Source organism: Dipodomys spectabilis, unplaced genomic scaffold (genome assembly GCF_019054845.1).
Source record: "Dipodomys spectabilis isolate Male_0828 unplaced genomic scaffold, ASM1905484v1 ptg000024l, whole genome shotgun sequence".
NCBI lineage: Eukaryota > Metazoa > Chordata > Mammalia > Rodentia > Heteromyidae > Dipodomys > Dipodomys spectabilis.
In genome coordinates, this window is record NW_024870701.1 from 8,023,798 (window position 1) to 8,036,778 (window position 12,981).

General features: G+C 43.0%; 1 protein-coding gene across 1 annotated transcript in view; it reads right to left on the reverse strand.

Moving 5' to 3' along the window:
* Kctd1 (potassium channel tetramerization domain containing 1) overlaps window positions 1-12,981 on the reverse strand; it is a 186,593-nt gene that overhangs the window by 154,547 nt on the left and 19,065 nt on the right. The window lies entirely within an intron of this gene.

A 12,981-nucleotide genomic window follows, 5' to 3' on the forward strand; every position in this document is an offset into this window, starting at 1 on the left:
GCTGTGGTTCTAAGATTAGTGGTCAGAGAGGGCTTCTCTGAAACTGTGGTATTTCTTGAGACCCAGAAGTTGCTTAGGCAGATGAGGGAGAAGACCCTAGGTAACAGACATGAATGCACACAGCATGTGCAAACGACCTGCGGCAGGAAATTGCTTGGTGGAGATACTGGCTCTGCAAGGGGGAAATAATTTCATGCCTTTTCCCCACAATTCTTTTGAAGATTTCAAGGTCTAAACCTATGCTCCACTCCTGACTGAGCTAAAGACTCACTTTTCCTTTGGATTGTTGTGTTTATAACTTGGAAAACAAGGCACTCTCTCCGATAACTTTTTGGTTTTCATTACCTCGCCTCGCTTTGCCTGTTGTCTTCTAGAACATCTTATTTTAATGTGGGCAGGGCTGAGTGGCTGCGAAAGTGTGCCAGGCTTCTTGATTTCCTATTTCTTATTTGGAATATTAGATTGAACCGTATGGGACTGTAATTTGTTGTGAAGTTAATATGTATAATATATAATATAGATATCTAATTTCAGCAATTTCATATGATCCGCCCTTTATTGTAACATCATTTAAAAATAACATTATAGACTGATTTGGCCACTGTGTCAATCAGTGACTCCAGAGAAATACTCTTTTTTTGAGAATTTCTTGGTCTTCAAAGAAAGTTTCCTTTTGTAATAAGCCTATGCAGCTTTGGTCACCTGGTTACCTCATAACTTGGTTTTTGGTGGCAAATACTTAAAACAATAAATATCAATACTATGTAATTTAGTTCTCTTTTTTTTGCAGTAAGTTTGAACTCAGGCCCTCACTCATGTGAGGTAGGTATTCTACTGCTAAGCCACACCTTCAACTCTTTCCTACACTGGTTATGTTTGACTTTTTTTTTTTTTTTTTTGTCGGTCATGGGGCTTAAACTCTGGGCTTGGGCGCTATTCCTCAGCTCTTCAGCTCAAGGTGAGCACTCTACCGCTTGAGGCACAGTGCCACTTTCATTTTTCTGGTGGTTTATTGGAGATAAGATTCTCTCAGACCTTCCTGCCCGGGCTGGGTTTGAACCACAACCCTCAGATCTCAGCCTCCTGAGTAGCTAGGGTTACAGGCATGAGCCATCAGTGCCCAGCCTTGTTTGACATATTTTTACAGTGTTTTCTTTCTGGGTCACACCTGAACTGAGATCTTTCTATTTTACAATAGTTAAAATGACCTGTATGTGTCCACATCCAGCTTTTTCATTAAGATGGAGTCTTGTGGATTTTTTGACCAGGCTGATTGGAAGTGTGTGTGTGTGTGTGTGTGTGTGTGCGTGTGCACACGTACACACACACACACACACACACATGCACGCACACCAGTCTTGAATCTTGAACTCAGGGCCTAGGCACTGTCCATGAACTTTGTGCTCAAGGTTAGTGCTGTACAACTTGAGATACAGCTGCACTTCTTGTTTTTTTGGTGGTTAATTGGAGATAAGCATCTTGTGGCTTTCCTGCCTCAGCTTCTTCAAACCACAGTCCTCAGATGTCAGCCTCCTGAGTAGCTATGAGTATAGGAGTAAGCCACCAGTACCCAGCTTGACCTGGAACCTTGATCCTTCTGATACCAGCCTCTCACATAGCTAGGATGACAGATGTTCACCACCTTGCATAGCTATGGCTTTAGAAGAGGTATCAAAAGCTTTCTGCCACTGGGTGGCAGTGGCTCAGGCCTGTAATCCTAGCTACTCAGGAGGCTGACATCTGAGGACTGTGTTTTGAAGCCAACCTGCGCAAGAAAGTATGTGAGGCTCTTCTTTCCAATTAACCACCAAAAATTTGGAAGTGGAGCTGTGGCTCAAGTGGAAGAGTACGAGCCCTGAGCACAAAAGCTCATGAACAGTGTCCAGACCCCTGAGTTCAAGCTCCAGGATTGGCACCAAAACAAACAAACAAACAAAAAGCTTTTTACCTAGGATAGCCTTTCATCACAAGCTTGATTTCTGCCTCCTAAATAACTAGGATTTCAGGCCTGGGCTAACCTATGCCTGGGTTAGCATTTATCTTGACTTTGGCTTGGATGTTGCATTTGGATTTAATGTTTGCGTCTGGTTTTTACTGATGAAAAAGAGGAATGGGTTCTTTAAGTATGGATGAATGAGTCCAGACATTCCTGGTCATTTTCTATAGAAACCATTACCCATAAAAGAAGCTCATGGGTCTCACTTTAAGCTAGGGAACTCATTAGGAAAGATTTTTCTATGCTTGATTCAAAGAAGACAAACCTGTGGCCCCAGGGACCTATAGGCAAGCAGGAGGCTGCTGTGACCCCTCCCCACACCCTTCCACCCAGCCTCCCAGTAGTGGTGTGAATTATATCTTCCCCCTGGCTTAGGGGCCCTCTTCTCCCTCCCGGTGGCAAGATAACCCTAAAGTCCACTGTTTCCTTTGTTAAGACATAACATTTCAGAATTCTTTGCTCATTGTTCATCAAGGCCTTAGTTTCCTCACCTGTAAAACAAGGACCTGAACTGAGGTCATTTTCATTAAAAGACCATAATGGCATATGACCTTTAAGTGGTTAGCTGTTAAGGTACCTATCTCACTGTACTTCAACCCAACATCACCCATGAACTCATGAATCTGATTTTGTCATAACTCCTCATGTGCCATTTCTATGGCACTTCCTTTTAAACAGAGGAAATAAATCTTCATGTGAGCGGTCTACATTTGGGGAACAACTCCATCACAGCATAACTAAATTTCTTCAGACATGCCAAAGGCACTAGAAAGGACAACTTGAAATTTCTAAAGGAAGCAGTTTATGTTGGGTTGGGGGAAAAAAGGTTTTAAAAAAAGTGTGGGTGATGTTTTTAACTGGTGAAATATCCCTTTCTACCTTTTTCTTGAGCTTTAAAAATAGCCTAAATGAAATCTTACTCAAGAAAACATGCCTTTAGGCTGAGAGGCAGCATTAGAAATTTCATCCTAAAGAATTATTTTTTTTTGGGGGGGGGGCGGATTATAAGAGCCTGAAGATAGAGGCTCCTAATTAAATTGCCCTCTCAGCCAGAACTACAAAACATACACTATTATCACCACAATTGGGCTTAAATCTGGGACAGAATGATAATTTTGTAAGTTCAGAGGTTTTGAAACTATGGCTCATAACTTCTGGAGAGTTTCCCATGACTTGTTCCCAGATTCTGCAAAGCACGTGTATTTGCTGGGGGACCAGGGGACTTTCAGTAAATGAATAAATAAGAGAGCATCGACAAGCTCAGGAAGTGGAAGCAGGTCCCAGATGATCAGGAAGTGCTGCTGTTGTCTTTCTAAGTTTGCAGATAACAACAAATCCAATGCACAGCACAGTGAGGAGGCTCAGCACGCTTTACCTCCTAAAAGGAACAGATTCACTCTTAAACACCTGGGCTCTTTGCCCCAGTTCATGGCAAAGGAGAAACATCCAATGATGGATGTGATAAGCAGAAGAAGGGGAAGTAAGTTGTGAAGGATGGTTAATTCTGCTTGTCAGCTTGATTAGGCTAAGATATGTCGAGGAGATGAGTAGAGCACACCACTTGGTGTTCTGTGAAGGCATTTTTAGAGAGCATGAGTGTTCTGATCTAATGAACAGTTAGATTTTGTAGAGTCAGTATTTAAATACACTATTGGGAACTGTGAAGGAAGGAGCCTAGTTGATAAAGTAGGTGGCTGGTGGGGTCTCCCTAGGGATTATATCTTGCCCTGGTCACTTCCTGTTGCTGCTCCACTCTTCTTCCTGTCCACCATGAAATAATCCATGATATGCTCCTCCAAACCCCTTTCTGAAACCTCTGAAACCATGAGCAAACTAATTGTCTCCTTCCCTAAATGGTTTCTGTCAGATAGGTTATCATAGTGATGAGAAAAGAAACTAATGTATTAGTCCAACTCAGGACCTTGGGGTCACCAAGTTATCCAAATGAGGGAGCCAGTCACAGGTAACTCAGAACATTCCCTCATTAACTTACTCAATAATATGGTTTGAATACGATATGCTAAGCAAAGTGCTATGTACAGGGATGTCATGCAGAAGAGTTGGGGAAGGACAAAAGTCTACATTCTTTGAGGAGCAGACAGTAAGTTGCAATGAACATGTGAGTTAAATATGTTATCAATAAGCTAGTTAAAACTGTGAAAAGATTTCTGAGGGCACACAGAATGCAGAAGCAACTGAGCTTACTTTAGGCCATAAACTTGTCCTAGAGACATTGAAATTGCAATCTCAAGGACAAAAGAAAAGCATAGGACAAAGAAAGGAATAGGGCCAGTATCCCAGTCAGAGGGACCAGGGTTGTGCAAAGTCCTTGAGATCGGAAAGAACTGGGCTTTTTCAAGGGACCATAAAGGAACCCCACCTATCTAAAGTAGAACTTCCCAAAGGATATTCCACAGAAATTCTCCTGTCCCTTGAGACCCACTCAGGAGAATGAGAAGATCATAACTGTACCCACAGGGCTGGGGGAGTAGCTCAATGTGTTGTGTATTCTTCCCATTTGGAAGGTCCTGGGTTCTGTCTCACACAAGACCAAACAAAACCAAACACTTTATATTCATAAACACACCAATGTGTGATTTGCTTTTTTATGTGTTGACATTTATGCAAATGATGGAAATGCAATGGTGGGTAAAACTGATAGAAACTTCTAGCTAAGAAAGGCAATGGCCAGACTAAACGTGCCCACTGCAGATCTTATTGCATTAAAAAACATACTTACTTGGGCATGGTGGTGTACAATGTAATCCCAGCTACTTGGTAGATATTAGGAACACTACGGTTTGAAGACTAAATGAGAAACCCTACTTAAAAACAAACTAACATAATTGAAAAAAATAATAATCTGAGGTATGGCTGAAGTGATAGGGCTAATTGCCTGGCAACTAGAGAGACCTAAATTCACTTAAGAATGTCTTTCATAGCTGGGCACCAGTGGCCCACACCTGTAATCCTACCTACTCAAGAATCTGAGATCTGAGGATTACAGTTCAAAGCCAGCCAACACAGCAAAGTCCATAACACCCATATCTCCCATTGACCACTGGAAGTGAAGGTGTGACTTAAGTGCTAAGAGCATTATCCTTGAGCAAAAATGCTTATGTACAGTGCCCAGGCCCTAAGTTCAAGGCCAGATAGGTATGCATGCATAATGCACACATACACACATGCACGTGCGCACACAGAATGCCCATAATGATTCGTCAAAAATGATTACTTTTACAAAGTCTTTGCCTTTGTTTTCTTAATGGTCCAGGTAGCTGGAAAGTACAGGGACAGTATCAGGCTGCATGCTGAAGTCTATAGGGAAAAACATTTTGTGACTGGTTTGTGAGTAGCCATGTCATAGAATGCCATCTTTACTGGTTTATTATGGTTATTGAGATTTAGGTAACTGTCAGATATTTTCTTGAAAGCAAACGAAGGACATTAATCACTTCCAGGACAACTACTGCCAGAATTTTCTGCCAATGGTAAGATTTAAGCTTTCTAACAAAACTTTCAGAACTCTGAGAAACTTCTAACTATGAATATGATATCTTGTTATCTTCCCTACACTTATACTGTATGCTTTTCAGGTGATGTTGATGGTGATGATAGTCTAGTCTCCTGTCAGACAAGAAAAATTCTTATTCTGCTCTTGAAATTTATCTAAATCCCCTCTGTCAAAAACTGATTTTATTTACAAGTAAAGACATAAAAATTCTAAATATAAGAAACTTAAACAGGATGAGGTTTATTCCAAGAATACAAAACACTTTTAATATCAGGAAATTGACAATTCTACTGTAACAAATTAAGAAAAAATAATGCTTTACCTATAGATGCCTAAAAGGCATTTAAACCATTATGGCAATATAGAATTCCTCCTAATTAAAGTATGACTAACAGAGAGTCACTTACATTTATTAAGAATATCTCCTAGCCAGGCACTGGTGGCTCACGCCTATAATCCTAGCTACTCAGGAGGCTGAGATCTGAGGATTGCAGTTCAAAACCAGCCCAGGCAAGAATGTCCATGAGACTCTTATCTCCAATAAACCACTAGAAACCCAGAAATGGCGCTGTGGCTCAAGCTGTAGAGCGCTCGCCTTGAGCTGAAGAGCTGAGGGACAGTGCCCAGACCTAGAGTTTAAGCCCCACGACCTAAAAAGAAAAAAAAAAGAGTATCTCCTAAAAAAACCTAAAAACTTACAATCATACTTTTCTTGACCTTCCAAGTTGCTGTGATTACAGGTTCATGCTATGTCATCTGGCTCAGGAAGGTTAACATGGCTCTAAACTTGGGGAATAGACATATATATATATGTAGAAAGAAACATCAAGCTATAAGTAAAGACTAAGCTTAAAAACAACCGTAAAAATGATATTGCATTGTACATTTATATACTTAAAATTTGCATTGATAGGATATTGCTAAAAAATGCTGTCCATCTTGTAGATATTTTCGTTTTGGCCCTTAGACTAAAACTTTTGCAGTTTGGTATTTGCATGATGTCATTCTGATCCTTCTCCATTTTTCCTCAATTGAACTTCTTCAACCCTCTCAATGGTACTAACGCTGTAAAGCTTAGTGTGACTCAGCTTGAAAACACAATCGGAAAGCAGCAACCATGCCCTTGAATTCAGGCAGCCTAAGTTCCCAGGGCACATACACACACAGCCCTGGGCAGTCCCAAATGCTTCAGAGATCCTCACAGGCCTGAGGTCTGACAAAATTTAAAGGGGGTGCCAAGAAATTCAGAACAAGAGATGAATACATCTCCAAATCTATGCTGAAGGAAAATGTGAACATTTTCCCTAAAGATAGAATCCTCCTAGCCTGTACTTGCAAAGCCTGCCACACTTGCATAGCCTGATCTAGCCACATGGAATCCTGCCTTTCTCGACTGTTTTCCTATTTTGTTCATCTTAGCTTCTTGGCACTGATTTTCATTTTTAAACTTGCATTAAATTATTAATTTGTGTGTATTATGTTTATGCTGGCACCTGGGTTAAAACACAGGTCTTGTGCTCTATCCTTGCGTTATTTTGTTCGAGGCTGGCACCTGACCACTTGAGACACAAGTCTACTTCTGGCTTTTTGCTGGTTAATTGGAGATAAAATTCTCATGGTCTTTTCAGCCTGGTTTCCAACCACAGTCTTCAAATCTCAGCCTCCTAAGTAGCGAGGATTACAAGCATGACCCACTGGCACCTAGTTTGCATTAAATTATTATTTATCTCAATTTCTGAGTTTTTGGTACCTCATATATTGTAAGAACCTCATTTGTCTCACAATGGTCCCTGACCTGATTGTCTGTACTATTTGTTGACCAAATGAAACTTAAGCAAAACTCTGTGCATCATTGTGGCTCATTTATGCAGTAGAAATAGTAATATTTTCCTAGCCTGCTTCATGGGACTGTGGTGAGAAATGACAAAGCCATGGATGTGAAATTGCTTGTGTAATGTCCAGACTCTAGCTAGAGTTGTTCATGAAGGGATGAACAAGTTGAATTTCCCAGCCTTGGACATGCTCCCAAGTGGTTGGCCTGCCCAGGCTGGCTGATGGGAAATTTCCTGCAATCTGCCATTTGGACAGCTACTTGGCAGTCATGGTACCCTCCATCAGTCTTCTCCCTTCTTCTCTAAGAATGGACTTCTGTTTTTTTGTTGTTTTCTCAGTTACAGGGCTTGAACTTGGGGCCTGGGCACTGTCCACGAGCTCTTCTTCTCAAGGTTAGCCCTTTACCACTTTGAGGTACATTGTCACTTCCAGTTTTCTGGTGGCTAATTGGAGATGAGAATCTCACAGGGACTTTCCTGTTGGGCTGGCTTTGAGCTGCAATCCTCAGATCTCAGCCTCCTGAATAGTGAGGATTAGAAGCTTGAGCCACAAGCCCCTGACTGAATGGGCTTTTTTAACCTGAATGTAACACAAACCTCTCCCACTCACCACCTTATTAAAAACCATACTGGGTATGTCTTTCTGGTAAAGCACATGCTTAGCTTGTGTGAAGCCCTGAGTTCCGTCCACAGCACCAAGCAATCACAGCACACTGAGATTCTATTGGTCTCAATGGGGCATACTAAAATACTTCAGGTGATTTCTAAGCTACCCAGACTTTACTCCCTTTGCATAATGAAGTGCTTTCTACTGGGGCATAGAAAAACCCTGGGCTAAATAAAGACCATGAAATGACCCCAAATAATGACAGTACCCAACATGCAGAACATTGCTATGAGTTTTCATCTTAACAATAGTCTTATAAACAGGTTGCCATATCCTCCAGCGAAGAACACACCTGCAGTGAGGAGATATTTCGTCATCATGCTACAGCAAGTGAGACCAGTCATCAAGGACATATAACAGGAGTTGGAAGGATTTAGGGGTTTGGGTTGTGCTGGGATAAGGAAATGAAGGACTCATTTTGGACTGATGCAAGAACAAGGACAGGCAAGTAAGAGTATCTTGATTATTTATCCAGAAGGACAAAAGTGCCATTGATAGAGAAGCAAGAGGCTTGACAGTCGCAAAAGCATAAGGGGCATGGGGGGGGGGGGGGTTGGTGGCAACTATGTTCTGTCCATGGCCACTCTTGGCCTCCTTGTTATTGTCTTATTTCTCTCACTGTGCTGTAACAGCCTTGTCTGACTACTGTTTTTCCACTTTAAGGAATGCCTTGGGGGGTCAGAGGCATGGCTCAGGTGGTAGAGTGCCAGTTAATGAGTGAAAGCGTCAGATACTGAGTTCCAGTCCCAGTCTAAGACAAAAAAAAAGAAGGAGGGGTGGGGATGCTTATATTCCTTTGGGAACATTGTGGCCATTACAGCTTTTTGTTCTGAAGAACCAAGGTCCTTATACTCTCAAAGGTCCTTGACACTAGGCCAACTTCCTGAGAATTGTCTAAGTCCCTCCCTACAGCCTAGACTGCCCAGACTGCGCCTGTCCTGAGCCCCAGCAGGGACTTCCACGAGCCCCAGGCCCTGTTTCCCCCTGGGGGGACTCTGACTGCCTACACTGAGCACGGGCAGCCCCATGTGAAGTTCAAAGATTCCCATCCATGTGATCATCCTAGCTTATGTGTGGACCCCTCGGCCAGAAGGGCAGCCTGGTGACTGTTCTTGCTGACCACCAAGGGTAGTATTTCCTTCACAGAACTGACTGAGAGGCCAAGAGATCATAATGGATATGTAAAGACTCCAATCATTGATAGTAGACAGAGACCCAGAGAAAGATTAGCTTTAGGCCAGCACATGCAAGGAATGGGCCCCACCATTTGTAATGGCAAGTATTGACTTTATTAATTACCCCAATTATAAAGAAAAGGAAACTGAGGCTCATAAAGATTCAGGAACTCTCCCATTATTCTATTCTCCGCCCCCTCCCATGATTCTTATAGCCAGGAAGTAGTAGAGCAGGGATTCCAATCACAGAAACTGTCTGCTCTGGAGACTCTGTTCTAGCCACTACCTTCCTTTGAAGGTAGTGGTCAACGTTAGGGGCAGTGGACCAACTTCACAGGCACTTGACATGCTCCAGCCTTCCCCTTGTTCTGTCCCTTGTTCTGCCAACTTCCCGATGTTGCTCCTGGTTTTCAAAGTGCTGAGATGATGTCTCATAATTTTCCTGTGGGGTTCATGGAAATCTCTGTGCATCAACCCATTTTTCTCTTCCCCCCTTGTTCATTCTCCTCACTCTACCTGCTTTGCAACCTTTCTGGCCCCTGGTTTCACAGGCTCCTTCTGAGCCTCACTTGCCCTGATTTCTCTTGGGACAACAGGAATACACCAGAACTTTCACTTGGCTTCTGTGGTCACCAGAGACAGCAGACATGAGGACTGTTCCCTCACATGGTGAGTGGGAGATCCAGATTGCTGGGGGGTGGTGCTGAGGTTAGCCTTGAGGAGGAGATGAGAGGAGGAGGTGCTGAGTGTGTGGGCAGAAATGCAAAACTTGCTAAGTCTTCTATTATGGGGTCAGCCCACCTAATGTGGACACCCCTCCCCTTGCTGATTTCAAGAACTGCAATGGGAGGAGCTGAACCATGATGAAATCACTCGCCCTTTTTGATGGACAGAGGATGCGCCTGTGTTGTTTCAGTGGGATGAGCTCTGCTCACTGCTCTTGGAGAACGTCCCTGAACACAAGGCGCGAGGAAGACCTGTTTGTGTGAACCCAAAGGTCATCACAGCCTAGAGGCGATGTCAACCATGGGAAGAGTACTGTACTGGCTTCGGAGTCTACTGACTTCAAAGTGTGTGACCCTGGGAGAGTAGTGGCAGAGACCCTCTGCACCTCAGTTTCCCCATCAGATAAATGGGGATAATAAACCCTTCTTCAAACAGTTGCTGCAAAGATTGAATAGGATGATGACAGCACCAGGTACAGTTGGTGGCTACTGTCACCATTCCTGTCTTGGATTATCGTATTTAAGGACCCTCTGAGTGTCCTGTCTGGCTCTCCTTATTGTCATTTCCAAGTTAAGGAAGTCTCTCCCATTGGCAGTTTGTTTTTAAAATCATTGGCTGTGAGCCAATCTCTCATCAAGGCATTCAAACTGTTTATACCCATTTTATAGTTTCAGCCCCATCATCCCTGCTGTGATAAAGTTCTGAAGTGCTACAGCCTGTTATATAATAGCAGCTTCTCCCATTTATACCAGACTCCCACACCGCATGGTTGGGTGGTGAGTCAGTCCAAGTTCACTCTATTCATAGCTCCCATAATGTCCTAAGCAGCTAAATATCTTCATGTCCCCTTTAACTCTTGATTTATCTCTCACCATAGTTCCTCTGGTAACTTTAAGTCTTTCTTAAAGTATGCCTGTTGAAACATTCCAACAATGAACACACAACATTATTTCTTTATTAACTCAGAGCTTCTGTTGGAAAAGAAAGCCCAGTGGTTTGGTGGTCCACAAATCATTGGCCACAGTGTTGAGCCTTCATTCATACTTGATTGAGTGTACCTAGGTTTGAAGTATGGCTACTTCTTAGCAGTTAGCCATCTGATCCAGTCCCCATGTCCGGTGGGTATGACATTAGTATTGCCTATGTGGGGATGCCTTGGTTAGGCAGCCAGGAAAAGAGACCAGAGTGAAGGCTGCACTTGCCATGGCTGTTGTCACTGACTCTAGTATAATGCTTCACTCTCTTGCCTCCATGGCTGCTGGCTGCCTCTTAACTTGCTCTCTAGTCTGCCTGCATTACCTATCTTCACTGCTGCAACCAACTACAGAGCAAAGAAACTTGGAAAAAATACTACATCAGTTCCATAGAATGTGTATAGACTTTTGTCCCTTGTCGTTATTTCTAAGCAATGAAGTGTAACAATGGTTTACATAACATGTATGTGATACCATGTATTTAAAGAAACCCAGAGATGATTTAAAATGCATGTGTGAGCATTGTGTAGATTACATGCCAATATGCTGCGATTTTATATAAGGGACATGAGCAACCACAAACTTTGGTATTCTGGGGGCTCCCAGGATTAATCTGGGTGTATACTAAGGGACAGGTGTATTGTCATCTTGTTCTAAATGTCACTTTTACTGTGATGTCCTTTCACTGGGATAAAAATCTCTCAGGTTCCCTGTTTATTTGTTGAGCTTGACCTTGACAGTTTATGTGGTACAGTGTTACTGCTTACCTCCACCTCTCCTTCCCTCTACCTGTCCACAGACATTTGCAGAGTCTACAGGTATGTTGATGCCAATAGGGCAGCAAACTGAGTTCTCACAACCAGCATGGGCAGAAAGAGAGAGAGAGAGAGAGAGAGAGAGAGAGAGAGAGAGAGAGGAAACTGAGATGTGAGCTGGATCTTCCAATGTGCACAGGGGTCTGGTTTGGTAAATGGAAGTCAAAGGAAATTAATCCTGGGAAGAAGGACACTCTAAGAAGAGAAGACAGTACAGAACTCTTAGGGGTAGCGAAGTATGGACATGCCTGAGCTTAGAATATAAGTGAGGCGGTGCAATAGGCTCGAAGTAAATTTGGCAGGGGGCCGGGGTGTAGGGTTTTGAGACCAGGCCTAGGTCTTTGGGTGTCATCCTATAGACTATGAGATGTTATAGAATGTTGCTAAGCAAAGAAAGTACATCATAGATTTTTCCATAGAAATGATCAGCTTAGTGAGTATATAAGAGCATTTCATAGTTTTTTTTTTTTTTTACAATTAGAAAAATGTAGGAGAGACAAAAGTAGTTTAAATCCTTTGGCCAGGGGTAGAGTTGCTGTTCCTACATTTATTCCTGTGTAATGAACGTGTATAGGGTCCCAGGAACCCAAATCTTCCTCCTTCAGTGCTCACAACGTGTGGCATCATGGGAGTTTCTCTGGGTCACCACACCTGAGTTTGAACTCCAAGCCACATTGCTGCTTGGTGGTTATGCTAGGTTATATATACATTGATACATATTGAGAAGGAGGCTCCAGTTTCAAATGGAGTTTGGAGTCCTTATTGACTGAACTGAGATTTATAAAGGGATTTCCATGAGAGCATGAGGGAGCTAGGTTGCTGGAGAGTACTTTTTCAGAGAGGCTGTGTTAGAGGTCCTGGTGACGGCTAGTTCAGAGATCCACATGAGAGATGCCACACAAAATGCATGAGAGCGTGTGGGGGTGGAGGTTAGGGAGGGAGGTGGACACAGGAGGAGTAGTAGTACTGCAGGAGGTAGGAGTACAGAATATGATGATTGTGTGTGCACCTGTGGGCACATGCCTGTCTATGTGTCTGCCCCTGCAGGTGGCTCTGTGCCTAGGAGAGAGCTAAGAGATGCAGTGTGCATCTGGCTGGGTGAGAAGGCCACCAAGGGAGGGAAAACACTGGAAGAAGCAGAAAGGTGGTAAGCTCACTCACTTGAGACTGTCAAGTGAGGGTTGGCTAGGTAGATATCAGCACACTGATTTCTATTAGAATCAGAGGGGCGTGGTGTTCCTTGGATAGGGAGACAACATAAAAGGCAAGGTGTCGGAAGCTG